At 49.5% G+C, this 12,649-nt stretch overlaps 1 protein-coding gene and 1 long non-coding RNA gene across 9 annotated transcripts in view; one reads left to right on the top strand and one right to left on the bottom strand.

Moving 5' to 3' along the window:
- KIF14 (kinesin family member 14) overlaps window positions 1-12,649 on the top strand; it is a 79,174-nt gene that overhangs the window by 6,108 nt on the left and 60,417 nt on the right. The window lies entirely within an intron of this gene.
- The window catches only part of LOC128324184 (uncharacterized), a 30,660-nt gene continuing 19,946 nt past the window's right edge, over window positions 1,936-12,649 (bottom strand). For 3 of the 8 annotated variants that reach the window (XR_008306711.1, XR_008306709.1, XR_008306710.1), the window contains exons 2-5: window positions 9,301-9,452; window positions 8,132-8,289; window positions 5,448-6,598; window positions 1,936-3,028 (exon numbers count right to left, since the gene is read on the bottom strand). This is a non-coding gene — a long non-coding RNA (uncharacterized LOC128324184). Of the gene's footprint in view, window positions 3,029-5,447; window positions 6,599-8,131; window positions 8,290-9,300; window positions 9,594-10,424; window positions 10,486-11,428; window positions 11,462-12,487; window positions 12,514-12,649 lie in introns of those variants that run through there. The other 5 variants (XR_008306712.1, XR_008306713.1, XR_008306714.1 and 2 more) reach the window with 5 other exon arrangements.

The following is a 12,649-nucleotide window of genomic DNA, read 5'->3' on the forward strand; positions in this document are numbered from 1 at the left end:
ATGTGCGGTGGCCATTTTGTTTTCGGCAGCCATTAAAAAAAAATTAATTTAAAAAAATGGCTCCCCCCTTCAAGTGGTGCCCGGGGCACGTGCCCTGCCTGCCCCACCCTAGATATGCCCCTGCCAATTGGAATTGTTTGTTTTTCCTGGCTGTCTGCACTAAACAGCCTACCAGTTCTCCATCTCTCTCTCTCTCTCTCTCTCTCGGTAGAGTGTTGTGACATCTAAGGGATACAGAGTACTCAAGAACTGAATCAAAGGTGCAGTTTTTACTTGAAAGGAGGGGGGGCAGTTCAAACAATAGCGTTTGTAGTGTTTTAAGAACAATAACCATAAGAGCAAGAAGAAAAATGATAATGGGATAAGCACATGCCGTGATTATCTTCTATTCTATGCTGGCCCAAATAGAATCTCACCAGCAGCTCTTAGTCAGCCTGTCTCTCTGCTCGGCACTGCTTTTTCTGATCTTGCTGTTGTCTTTTCCTCTGGTTGTTCTGAGAGTGATCCAATTCTTCTGTGCGATGTTCAGCTCTCTTCTTTAGGCCCATTCACATGTGATGTTCAGCACTGGTACGATGAGTGTACAGTATACACAGGTACAGATCTGTACACAGGCATTGTCATTCACATGTTACATTGAATGCAGGTACAGAATTACACTTCCTTTCTGTACCAAGGGCCTGTATCCAGGTTCACTATATCCAGGAACTCAGTCACATCTGTACCACACATCTGTACACTCATGCAGCATAACATCTGAATTGGGCTTTTGTGAATCAACTGCTCTTACTGCTTCCTAGCTGTAGCTGTTCCAGTTCTCCTTTTTTATCCCCGAACCTTTGCCCACCTCCTCTGGATTAGCCAATCATGGCAAATACAAACCAGATGGAACATAATGACCTCCAGACACAAAAAACAAATCTGAGATGGATAAAAGGCCAAGTGTGCTTAACTTTTTGTATAAGGAACTCTTAACAAGAGATGGGGGTCAGGCCGCCATTTTAAACATATCAAAATGAAGAACAAGCACACCTACAACAAAATGGAGGTTTGGGCCATATCCTCCACAGAAATAAAAAAAGGATATTGTGGGGGCTGTGTCAAAGGCTTTGTAGAAGAAATCAAGACACACAACAATGGCTGCAGCATCTCCATGCTCTACTAAACTAGGAACTCCGTTGAAAAGGAGGGGAGATTACTCTGGCATGACTTGTTCTTGACACATTCATGCTGGCTCCTATTAGTAATCACTAGATTCTTTCTTTCTGCAGTGCTCACAGTCTTCTGATAATATTTGCCCATTTAAACATTCAGCAAAACCAGGCAGTTACGTTTTAGAAGACTGTGTCACTTCAAGCTGCAGGTGTGTGATTTGCGTGATCCTCTCCACGAAAGGTCACCACACAGAGAAAGATAACAATTTAGGGAAATGATTACATTAAACCAAGGGTGCACATCACCCCAGCCAATTGAGGAGTTTCCCCCACAATTTACTGTCCCCTCACCACCAAACTTAACAACCCATATCTACTCACAAAATGAATGCGTTGCTCGTCAAGCTTTCCCTCTGTCTGCACACCTGAGTTGGATCCTTCTCCCCAACATGCTAGGTTTCCACACCCAGAAAGTTCCCTTAAAATTATTATTTTAAAATCCCGTCTTCAACCTGCAGCCTGGATGCAGAGCTTTGCCACTGAATTGTGTGAGTGTATGAACCAGCCTCTCCTTTGGAGGATTTGGAGGGTAGGGCTGGCTCCCAGAGTGCTGCTAGGGCAGAATGAGCAATCCTGCTTCTCATGGATCCTGCCTCTTTGCAAAGCTTATCTTTGTGGCTCTAGAGATCCTGCTCAGGCCTACTTGAGAACTTCTTGCAAGAGGTCTGTCATGAGGTTCCTTTGCACCCATACCCCCAAATAAATGACACGACACAGGAAATGGATTAAAACTAGGGCGATAACTTTATTAACCTAGTTTCAACAGAGAGCTGCAATGTAGCCAAGCCACAGTGGAGCTGCCACCCCTAGGGTGCAGCACCGTATCCCCTCCTCTGACCTGCCATCATGGTGCTGGTGACCAAGGGGCTACTCTATTTAAAGGCACCGCTCCTAACATGGGCCAGATCAAAAACCCCTACCAGTGCAACAGTGTAGAGTAGGCAAAAAACCAGCCACCTCCAGGCCAATCTGGGTGGATGGGGAAAATTCCTACTCGGCCCCAAAAGGCGGCCAGCTAATCCCACACTGTTACCCGGTGGGGTGAGCGGATGCCAAGGTGTTCCTGCAGAAAGCCAGCAGAAGTTGGGGACTGCTTTCATTAGCATGTCCTCATCCCTCTGGATGGCCCTATGGACCGAGGATAAGGGATGTGCTCACATCATTCTGGTGCCTCATTAGAGAGGTACCAAAATGATTCGCCTGGTTCAGATGTGCCGATTCAGGAACATCCCTACCAAGGATGCCGTCACAGCATGGTCCACTGTGTTTCCCAGGCTTGTTTCTTATACCCTGTCGGGAATGGATGCAAAAAACCAGCACCCCACACTGCATGCAGTGCTAGGAGAAGATGTGGTCTTGCACCCAGGCTCCGAATCAAGAGATGGGGCAGAGAGAAGAGTTGCAAACTCAGGCCACAACTATAGAAACCAGTTTGAAAGGAGTTCTGTAAACTAAGGTGTGGCTTCCACTCCTGGGGTGAAGAATTGTGGTGCAACCATGCCTCCCTGTTAAGGGGGTGGTTTTTGCCTCAGAGGTGAAGGCAAAACTCCTCTGAATGGAGAAGTATCCTCCCTTACACACAGAAGGATCCTTTGATCTGCTCCCAACACCTTGAATAGACTTGAGGCTTTGGGGAACTTAGCCAGAAAAGGAATGGGAATCTGGCTTGATCTCCTCAACCTCTTCCTGCCCACAATTCCCTTCACCCACGAGGGGAGATTTGTCAGTGTTGATGTGTACTGACCGGGCTGAGGTCGCCCTCTGCACTTACCTCAATAACAATGCCAAGTGGGATTCCGGGAAGTGCTCCTTTGCTGGTAGGATGGAGAGAGAAGGCAAAGATAACAAGTGTGAGCTTCAGATTGGCGGATCTGCTATGACTTAAATGTCATTTTCTCAATGACCCTCAGTTTCAACTACTTTGATTTCATGTTGATGTCTTTATCCAGTCCCCTGCTAAAGAGCTGCTGCCCAAAATGTGTTGGGTTTTCTTCATAAACACATGGGGTTCTGCACCAGCAGACTATATTAATTATTGCAGGGGTGGCCAACCTGAGGCTCTCTAGCTGTCATTGGACTACAACTCCCATCATCCCCTCTGCTGTTGTAGGGACTACAGTTCCAGTAACCTCCTACCACAATATGTGGTGGCTGGAGATGATTGGACTACTGCTTCTATCATCCCCAGCTCCCATTTCTTATGATGGGGTGATGGGAGCTGTAGTCCCTCCACCAGCAGCTATGGATGATGAGAACTGTAGTCCAACAACAGCTGGAGAGTCTCAGGTGGGCCACCACTAGCACCTTGGATCCTCTGTGGCTTTTCTCCTGGCTTTGGCTGTCTGCTGTGCTTACTGGGGGGCTGCTGAGTAAGGGCATGGAGGCTGTGTGTCCCCCTTCCCCCCGCAAACTAACGCTCTTGTTAGGAAGGGAAACTTATAGCTTAACCAGAAGAGAGCGAAAGTGCCATTTTCTCTGAAGAGAAGGGAACTTGCTTAGCCCCTTCTCCCTGTGGCTGTAGCTGCTTCTATTCCATGGTTGGCCAGAAGAGGTGCCAGTCAAGCTGTCCTGTCTGATTGTTTCGGTACTCCCCTAAGCATTGCCCACCCCCTCACCCCAGGAGAAACAACTACCAGGCTGATTGCCACAGCCTGTATTTGATTGATTGATTGACTTTTACATTTTTCCTCTGGGAGGTGGGCAATGCTTGGGTAGACAGGATAGCTTGACGTTTGGGGTAGGGGGGATGCCCACCTGCCCTCCCCCCAGCTGTTGAGTGCCAGTGTCTGCTCCGCCCAAGTGCCGCCTGGAGCTCCTGGTCAGACTCCCCCAAACAATCAGAAGATGGCTTCCAATCTTCCCTGGCCAATCGGGGAAGACAGGAGGCTGCAGTAGGAGGAAGGAGGGGTTGAAGCAAGCTCCCTTCTTCTCAGAGAAAATGGCTGTCTGTGGTTCTTCTGAGGAAGCTGTACAGATTGCTTCTTAGCAAGTGTCTGCCTGGGCTTGGTTGCTCCCCTCAAGCCCCTTCTGACTGTTCCTGCCCAGTGAGCCTTTCCCCTCCTGTTGCCCAGTGAGGTTCTCTTTTTCTTGTACCCTCCCCCCCCGCCCACAAGACACTTCCCCCCTTCTCTGGCCGAGTAGGTTCCCCCCTTTCTTTCCTTCCCCTCCCTCACCACCCCTTTCCCCTTCTTTTGCCTGGCCAGTAGTATTTCTGTTTAGAGATTGAGCCATGTGCTTCCTATAAGAAAACACTCAGGCTCAAGCTTGTTCAGCTGCCAGGAGTTAGTTGCACAGGTCAGCCTGGGCGCTTTCCAGATTAACCCTTATCACGGTGCCACTACGGATCTGCAAAGTGTGCTTCTGTATTGCCTGTGCATTGACATCACAGTCTCTGTGCTATCAGCAAGGTGTCATTCACATTTCCAATGCCTTCTTTCGGATTTTATTGCTTTATTACAGTCCTGCAACATGGTAAAAAGATTGCAGTATTTTTCCATTTTAGGGAGTTTGGGGCAAACTAGAAAAGACTGCTGCCCCTGCTGGAGGACTTGAGCAACACCCTTTCATTACGTTGTCAATTCGATCCCAAGCTGAAGCATTTTACGGAGGTTGTTGTAACTGTAATCTGGAAAGCGCCCAGCAGTGGAAAGGTGCTTGCACTGGCACTGAATGGGGTGCTTTATCTTCCCAGAAACTGGGGAAAGTCCCACTTTGGAATTAATAACTGGGATCTACTGAAATGAATTACAAGAATGCGCCACACCCTGCAAGGGGTCCGATGGGCTGCACACCACCCCAGAGTGTCCTAACAAAGCGCAGTTTGAATATAAAAGATAGAAACATTTTAAATATATATGAAATGAAAGGCTTACCATCAACTTAAGACCCCCCCACCTTATATATAAATGGAAGCAGTGGAGGGCAGCACACCAGTGTCCCATGGAGTCCAGTAGGGCTGCCCCACCTCCACTGGCACTCTCCCCTCCCAAACTCCCCATCCATCCTGGCTTGGTCCAGCTCTTGTCTTCTCCAGCCCTCCACAGAATTAGTACTGGGATGCAGCCAATCCCTTCTGCATAGCCCCTATGTTCCCTAGACACACCCACATCCAAGACTTCTTAGGATCCATCCCCAAATTGGGCTCACCAAGAATTTGCACCCAAATTGGGGGAAACAGGGAAAGGAACTGAGCAATTCAGAAACAAAAATACAAAACCAGTAACTGATACTGACTTTAACCATGGTTCAGGCGTGAGGCAAGTCCTTGGGTAAAACATCGTTGATCTCAACAGCATTTTCCACTCTTGGGATGCTCCATCTAGAGCTGCTCCATCCTCCTGGGATTCTGCATTTCCCTTGCATTCACTGGCTGTAGTTACTTCTACAGGAGTTCTCCTCGTTTCTTGGCGAGCCATTTAATCCCTACCCTGAGGGAAATCAAGGGCGGGGGGCAGGACTAAACTGTGGCCAGTTGCAGGAAGGAGGCAGGACTGGCCCAGAGCTGGGTATGTGTGCAGAAGTGGGGGTGTTGCACTGTCCTGGGGCTGGCTGCAGAAGGGGGGGTGCGGGACAGTCCCGGGGCCGGCTGCAGAAGGGGGGTGCGGGACAGTCCCGGGGCCGGCTGCAGAAGGGGGGTGCGGGACAGTCCCGGGGCCGGCTGCAGAAGGGGGGTGCGGGACAGTCCCGGGGCCGGCTGCAGAAGGGGGGTGCGGGACAGTCCCGGGGCCGGCTGCAGAAGGGGGGTGCGGGACTGTCCCGGGGCCGGCTGCAGAAGGGGGGTGCGGGACTGTCCCGGGGCCGGCTGCAGAAGGGGGGTGCGGGACTGTCCCGGGGCCGGCTGCAGAAGGGGGGTGCGGGACTGTCCCGGGGCCGGCTGCAGAAGGGGGGTGCGGGACTGTCCCGGGGCCGGCTGCAGAAGGGGGGTGCGGGACTGTCCCGGGGCCGGCTGCAGAAGGGGGGTGCGGGACTGTCCCGGGGCCGGCTGCAGAAGGGGGGTGCGGGACTGTCCCGGGGCCGGCTGCAGAAGGGGGGTGCGGGACTGTCCTGGGGCCGGCTGCAGAAGGGGGGTGCGGGACTGTCCCGGGGCCGGCTGCAGAAGGGGGGTGCGGGACGGTCCAGGGGCTGGCTGCAGAAGGAGGTCAGGACTGAAGTTGGTCTGGCTGCAGAAGGGGGTGGGGTGGGACTCTCCTGGTTCTGGCTGCAGAAGTGGGGAGGTCCTCCTGAAATGCCAGCCTCTCATCATTACCTCATGAAATACCAAAGTTAATATATAGACTATTCTTATTTCTGAACTAGTGCTATTCAATGGTGTCAAATTTCAGTTTGAAGTGGATAATGGGATTTTCCTCAGGGCAGGGAAGTAGTATATGGGCAGCCTGGTCCTTCTGGCATATATGTAGGAAAATGACAAAACAGAGAAAGCTTTTGATTACATCTAGGTACTATCCATTATTACAATCTAAGCAGTTTCTCAAATAAAACCAAAACCAAATACCAAAATAAAACAGCAACCATTTAGGGACAGACTTACACAATTTAACATATCAGCTGAAATGATGAAGCAGAAAAGGTCTACAGTACTTAGACACTGGGAAAACTGTCCCTCTTTCTAGGACTCTCACTCACCACTTTCAGCATCTGTGGACCTGCTGCTTAAATGACTTATTTTCTTAATGACGTTTAGTTTTAACTAGGGATGTGCAGAATGCCCAGGAAAAGGTTCGCTGTCAAACAGGGCATTTCAAGCAGTTCATTCTCACCAGAGAACACCCAACAAAAAGGGGTCTTCTTCGAGATCAACCCAGAACCAACCAGTTTTGCTGCAAGTGGGTTTGCTGTTTCGAGCAGCGATTGTGGGTGCCATTTTGGAGGGCTGTTTTAGTGTTTTCCCTTTTCTTGTTGGTTTTCTGGCATTGCCTTCCAATTGGCTTGTAATCTCCTTGTTCCTTGGTTGGCTTGTCATCATACAAAATCAAGTGTCGTCAGGGGCCACTGTGCTCCCACTGGCTGGGGGCAGGGGGGCAGGAGGGGGAGCCAAAAGGAGGGAGTTTCAGAGTGTATTTAAGGGGCTGCTCAACAGAGAGAGCCACACTCTTAGAGGATATCAGAGGAGGAAGACTGCAGCAGAGCAGAGAGTGGTGGCAGGGAGACTGTGCCAGTGTCTGGCTTGCTCTCTTTTTATTTTCCTTACAAACTGCTTATTTTACTATTATTTTAAAAATTGTACCAGCAGCCCTAGTGGTAGTGGGTTTAACTGGGTGCTGCTGTGGGTTTAAATTCTTTGTGCCCCCCCCCTCTTCTGACATGTAACAGCCCTCAGTGCCTTTGATAACAAGGATGCTGAGCGTTCTCCCCACCTTCCCCTTTGGCAGCCCCTTGCTGTCTGCTGCTGTGTGCTTGGGCAATTTTTGTTTTTGTAAGCTGTGGTTGCCCAACCTGCCAGGCTCTCTCTTTTCCCCAGGTGTCTCCAGGATTTATTTATGTTATTTTGCAAGCTTTTTCTTTTAGTCTCTGGGTGGATGGGTGGGTGCCCAACTGCCCACCCCACTAGCTGTTAAGTGCCAGTTTCTGCTTGGCCCAAGTGCTGCCTGGAGCTCCTGGTCAAGAAGAAGAAGACGCCGTGTCATGTAGCCCCCAAACAACCAGAAGACAGAATATCTTATCTGGCACCTTTTCTGACCTATCAGGGAAGACAGGAGGCTACAGCAGGAGAGGTTCTCCCTTCTTCTCAGAGAAAATGGCTGTTTGTGGTTCTTCTGAGGAAGCTGTAAAGATCCCTCCTAAGCAAGTATCTGCTCCCACGCCCTCACTGACTGTTCCTGCCCAGTGGGCTTTTCTTCTCTTGTCATCCACCCCACAACCCAGCTATGTCTTTTCCCTTCTGTTACCCAGTTAGGGTCTCTTTTTCTTGTACCCACCTCTTCTCTTCTTGACTACTACACCTTCTTTCAAAGTCCGCTCTTTCCTTGCCGGATCCTGCTTTATCTTTACGCATCTTGACCTTACACCAGATTGATCAAAGGAAACACCACTTGTCCCCCAAATCTTTCATAGTCCTGTTTTGGTGCCTTTTTTCCTATAGATAGAAGGAAAAAACAGATACATCCAGTTATGTAAGCAGTTAACTCACAGTTCCCGGGAATGGGTGATGTGCAGCCTGGCACACAAGCAGGGAGGAGGGACTGTGTGACTTTGTAACTCTTTCCAGTCACACTCATGATCCACAAATATTACAAATGTTGATAGGCTATTTTCAACCAAAAAGGATTCTCAATGTGATTTACATTGCCAAAGGAATGAGAAGAGAGTTCCCTGTCCAGAAGGAAATTGGGACACAATCTATGCAGCAGCACAGCAGAGAGACCAGCAATAGCCCCAGAAGGATGCTATGTTGAGTTGATTAGGGGACAGTTGCTCCCCATCCTGCTAAATAGAAGAGAGTCACCACTTTACAAAGTGGTGCTTTGCTCAGTGGGCAGGGGTGAAGTCCAAACTGTGTGCCACAAGAAGGACTCACAGTAGCCACTTAATGGAGCAGCGGGGAAATGACTTGACTAGCAAGCCAGAGGTTGCCGGATCGAATCCCCGCTGGTATATTCCCCAGACTATGAGAAACACCTAGATCGGGCAGCAGTGATATAGGAAGATGCTGAAAGGCATCATCTCACACTGCACGGAGGATGGCAATGATAAACACCTCCTGTATTCTACCAAAGACAACCACAAAAACACCAACTCGACGGCACACTTTACACCCACACACAACACCATCAACAGCCAAGGTGTTGAATAGGGACAGTTGCTTTCCCCCCAACCTGCCCCACCACTAAATATGAAATTGAAAACTACTCACAAAGGTACCTCTTTGCCCAGTCAGCAGGGCTGCTTGTGACATAAGGGAGACCCTGGACTGAATAGAGACAATTGCTCTCCATGTGCCCCATAGAAGAGTCTTAACATTAAAAGGCAACTCTAGGCCCGGTTAACAGGGGTCCCGCTATTAGCAGATAAAGCAAATGTTATAGAAACCCCCCCTTAGTCTCCTCCAAAGGTAATAGAGGGAGGGCAGGACTCCCTTGAAACTCACCACTTGATGAAGTGGGCCACAGCCCAGAAGAGAAGCCCCTTCCATCATGATGAGCACGACTCCCCTGGCAGGATGCTGAAAGTGCCCAGGAGTTGCCTGTTGGGGTCCTTGAAGCCTTTAACTGCATCTGGAGAATAAATGTTCTGCTAACCCTGTCAGAGGAAAGCAGAGAAGAGAGGAAGCAGCTTCTCTCCCAGATCCCAGAAACTGCTTCAGAAAGAGCAGAAACTGACTCCCAAGAAACCTCTGAGCAGTTGACAGTTAAGAGGACAGTTAGATGATGTCATAGAGGGTGATGTCAGAAAGAGAACAAAGAGTTTGAAAAAGACCAGTGAGGCTTGCTTAGAAAGCAGGTAGTTTCCCCAAAGCATTGAGAACCACAAGTATAAAATACAAATTTTAAAATATTGTATTTATTTATCATATCTTTATACCATCTGGAGCAGTTCATAAGTTAGCCCACTTGCACCCCAAACATTTACGCATCCACCATCTTGAACTGGGGTGGTTGATATCACAAATTACGCTGGCGAGGTGTCCCCCTACAACTGAACTCAATTTGTTTTATATTGTTCCAGGCACTGCCAAGTTGAGAGAGAGAGAGAGAGAGAGAGAGAGAGAGAGAGAGAGAGAGAGAGAGAATGCGGTGGGTGAGCACATAAGCCTACTGGAACGTAGGCTAAAAAAGGGGGATCTTGCAAGTTATGAACACTAAAATGTAAACATCCGGTTTCTAAAAATACGACAAATGGCAGATTTTTCATTTGTTCCTGATTTCTTTCCTACATGGTTAATAGATATATTTTATTTATTTATTTATTTATTTATTTATTTAATTTATTCAATTCCTATACCGCCCCTCCAAAAAATGGTTCAGGGTGGTTTACACAGAGAAACAACCAACAAATAAGATGGACCCCTGTCCCCATAGGGCTCACAGTATAAAAAGAAACATAAGCTAGACACCAGCAACAGTCACTGGAGGTACTGTGCTGGGGGTGGATAGGGCCAGTTACTCTACCCCTGCTAAATAAAGAGAATCCATGCTAAAAGGTGCCTCTTTGCCCAGTTAGCAGGGGTTAGGGTTATAGATATAGATAGCCATTGACCAAGGTGTAACTTACCAGAGTACATGTGTAAGATTTGAGCCCTCTTCAGTCGCTACTGTACACAGCTACAGTGCACCTAGGTACAAAGGGTACAGGTATCCACCAGCTACCCCCACCCACCCACTATGCCAACCTGCTCCATAGTGTGCTCTTCCCAAGTCCAGTATTTGTCTGCAGAGGCTTATGCGTTGCTATATCTGGGGGAGTTTCTTTCCTTGGTCTGGAAAATCTGGCAGCCAGCATTCTAAATCATGGGAAGATGCTTTCCTTGGGTTTGGCATTTGTCTCCGTCTTCAAGGAGAGCCAGGGGTGTGGCTGTGCATGCCCATTGGCCAGCTGGAGGGCATAGCATAGGTCTGGACGAGAGTATGGAATGTAGGCTCAAGTGCCAGCCCACCCTTCTGGTGTTGCTGGCAATGAGTCCCCCATTTTTAAAGTCCGCTGCTTCTTTTCCCACCACCCCACCTGTCCCAAGGCTCATGGACCACCACAGGAAGTGGGGGAGGGCTCCCTGGCACACTCATATTTTCCTGTACCTGGGTACACAGCAGAAAAGGAGATTCTTACAACTTGGACTATAATAGCATAATAGGACTGTTTGTGACGGGGCTGGGCTAAGGCAGAGGAAGGGCCAGCGTGGTGTAGTGCTTAGAGTGCTGGACTAGGACCGGGGAAACCCAAGTTCAACTTCCCATTCAGCCATGAAACTAGCTGGGTGACTCTGGGCCAGTCACTTCTCTCTCAGCCTAACCAACTTCACAGGGTTGTTGTGAAAGAGAAACTCAAGTATGTAGTACACCGCTCTGGGCTCCTTGGAGGAAGAGCGGAATATAAATGTAAATGTAAATAATAATAATATTATTATTATTATTAACAACAACAACAACAATAACTGAAGAGAAAGAGAAACAAAATATTCTTGACATCCCCTTTCTCTCACTTCTACTTGCATGTGTGCATTTCCCTGGCTCCAGTTTAAATAACCAACAAACATATATGCCTACTATCGATATAAATACCTCCTGGATGGAAGCCCTCTTTTTTGAAGATGTCCTTCAATCAGGAGACAACAGCATGCCAGTGAGTTGGGGATGTGGGAGGGGGAAGAGTGAGTTGTCACCTAGCCAGTGGAATCCACCACCCTCAGGGGCCCAGGGACATCCCCACCACCACCGTACCTTGTTCAACCACAACTGCACCCCTATATGCCTACAGGCACCAGAGAATTTGCAGCAGAAGTGAGAATCAAATTAGGGACCGCCAGATTATGCATCCTCACCACTGGGTGTGTGGCCCTGTTTGCTAATGTAGATATCTTACATGGAGGCAATGGCCAGGTTGCTTTCAGGACTAGCTGCTAGAACAGCAGCAAAATGCCTCCTTTCGGGCAAGTTGCATTTGGAATGTAAACAGCAGGGGGAGCAGTCTCGCAGCAACTAACAACCCCCCAAACCAGGAACTTTTTAACACTGGATGTATGACGTCCTAGCTCTATATCGCAGCGATTAAATTCACAAGGCATTGGAAATGTGAACGGCACCCTGCTGCCCACATAGGGACTGCGGTGTCACAACGCAGGAAGTGTGGAAGCACACTTCTGAGATACGTCCTGACCCCATTGTAGGGTTTAGTCTGGAAAGCACCCACGAGTGCTTTTTATCAGCTTTGGCTAGAGGTGGGCCCGGACCAGTCCGGTGGCCATTTAAAAAGCCTCCGGACCGGTCCGGACCGGTCCGGACCTGGGCGGTTCGGTTCGGGTGGGGGGGCTTCTTTAAGAGCGGCGAGAGGGCTTACTTACCCCTCCCGCCGCTTTCCCCGCTCTTTTGCCGTAATCTCTAGATTAATTGGGCTGGCAGGACACCAGCCGCCCCCGCCGCGACTGGATTAGGGGCCAAATCGGCCCAAACTACTGCCGCGGCTGCCGCCGCCACCCACCCACCCACCCACCCACCCAACACAAGGCCTGATTTCAGGCCAAGGTAGCCACGGGGGGCGACCTGATTAGGGGCCAAATCGGCCCAAACTACAGCTGCCGCGGCTGACCACCCGCCTGCCCTCCCAGCCGCCCGAGTCCTCACCATAAGAAGGCCCGTGTCAGTTGGGCCGATCAGGGCCCCACAATTCTAAAAGGAGAGGAGCTCGCAAACAGAGCTCCTCTCTCTGCAAAGTCTCTCTGCAAAGTCTCGGCCCGAACTGGGGCTTTAGGTGCAAAGGACGCCTGGGAGTTCCAACGCTCTGTT

The sequence above is a fragment of the Hemicordylus capensis genome, chromosome 4, assembly GCF_027244095.1.
Source record: "Hemicordylus capensis ecotype Gifberg chromosome 4, rHemCap1.1.pri, whole genome shotgun sequence".
Lineage (NCBI taxonomy): Eukaryota > Metazoa > Chordata > Lepidosauria > Squamata > Cordylidae > Hemicordylus > Hemicordylus capensis.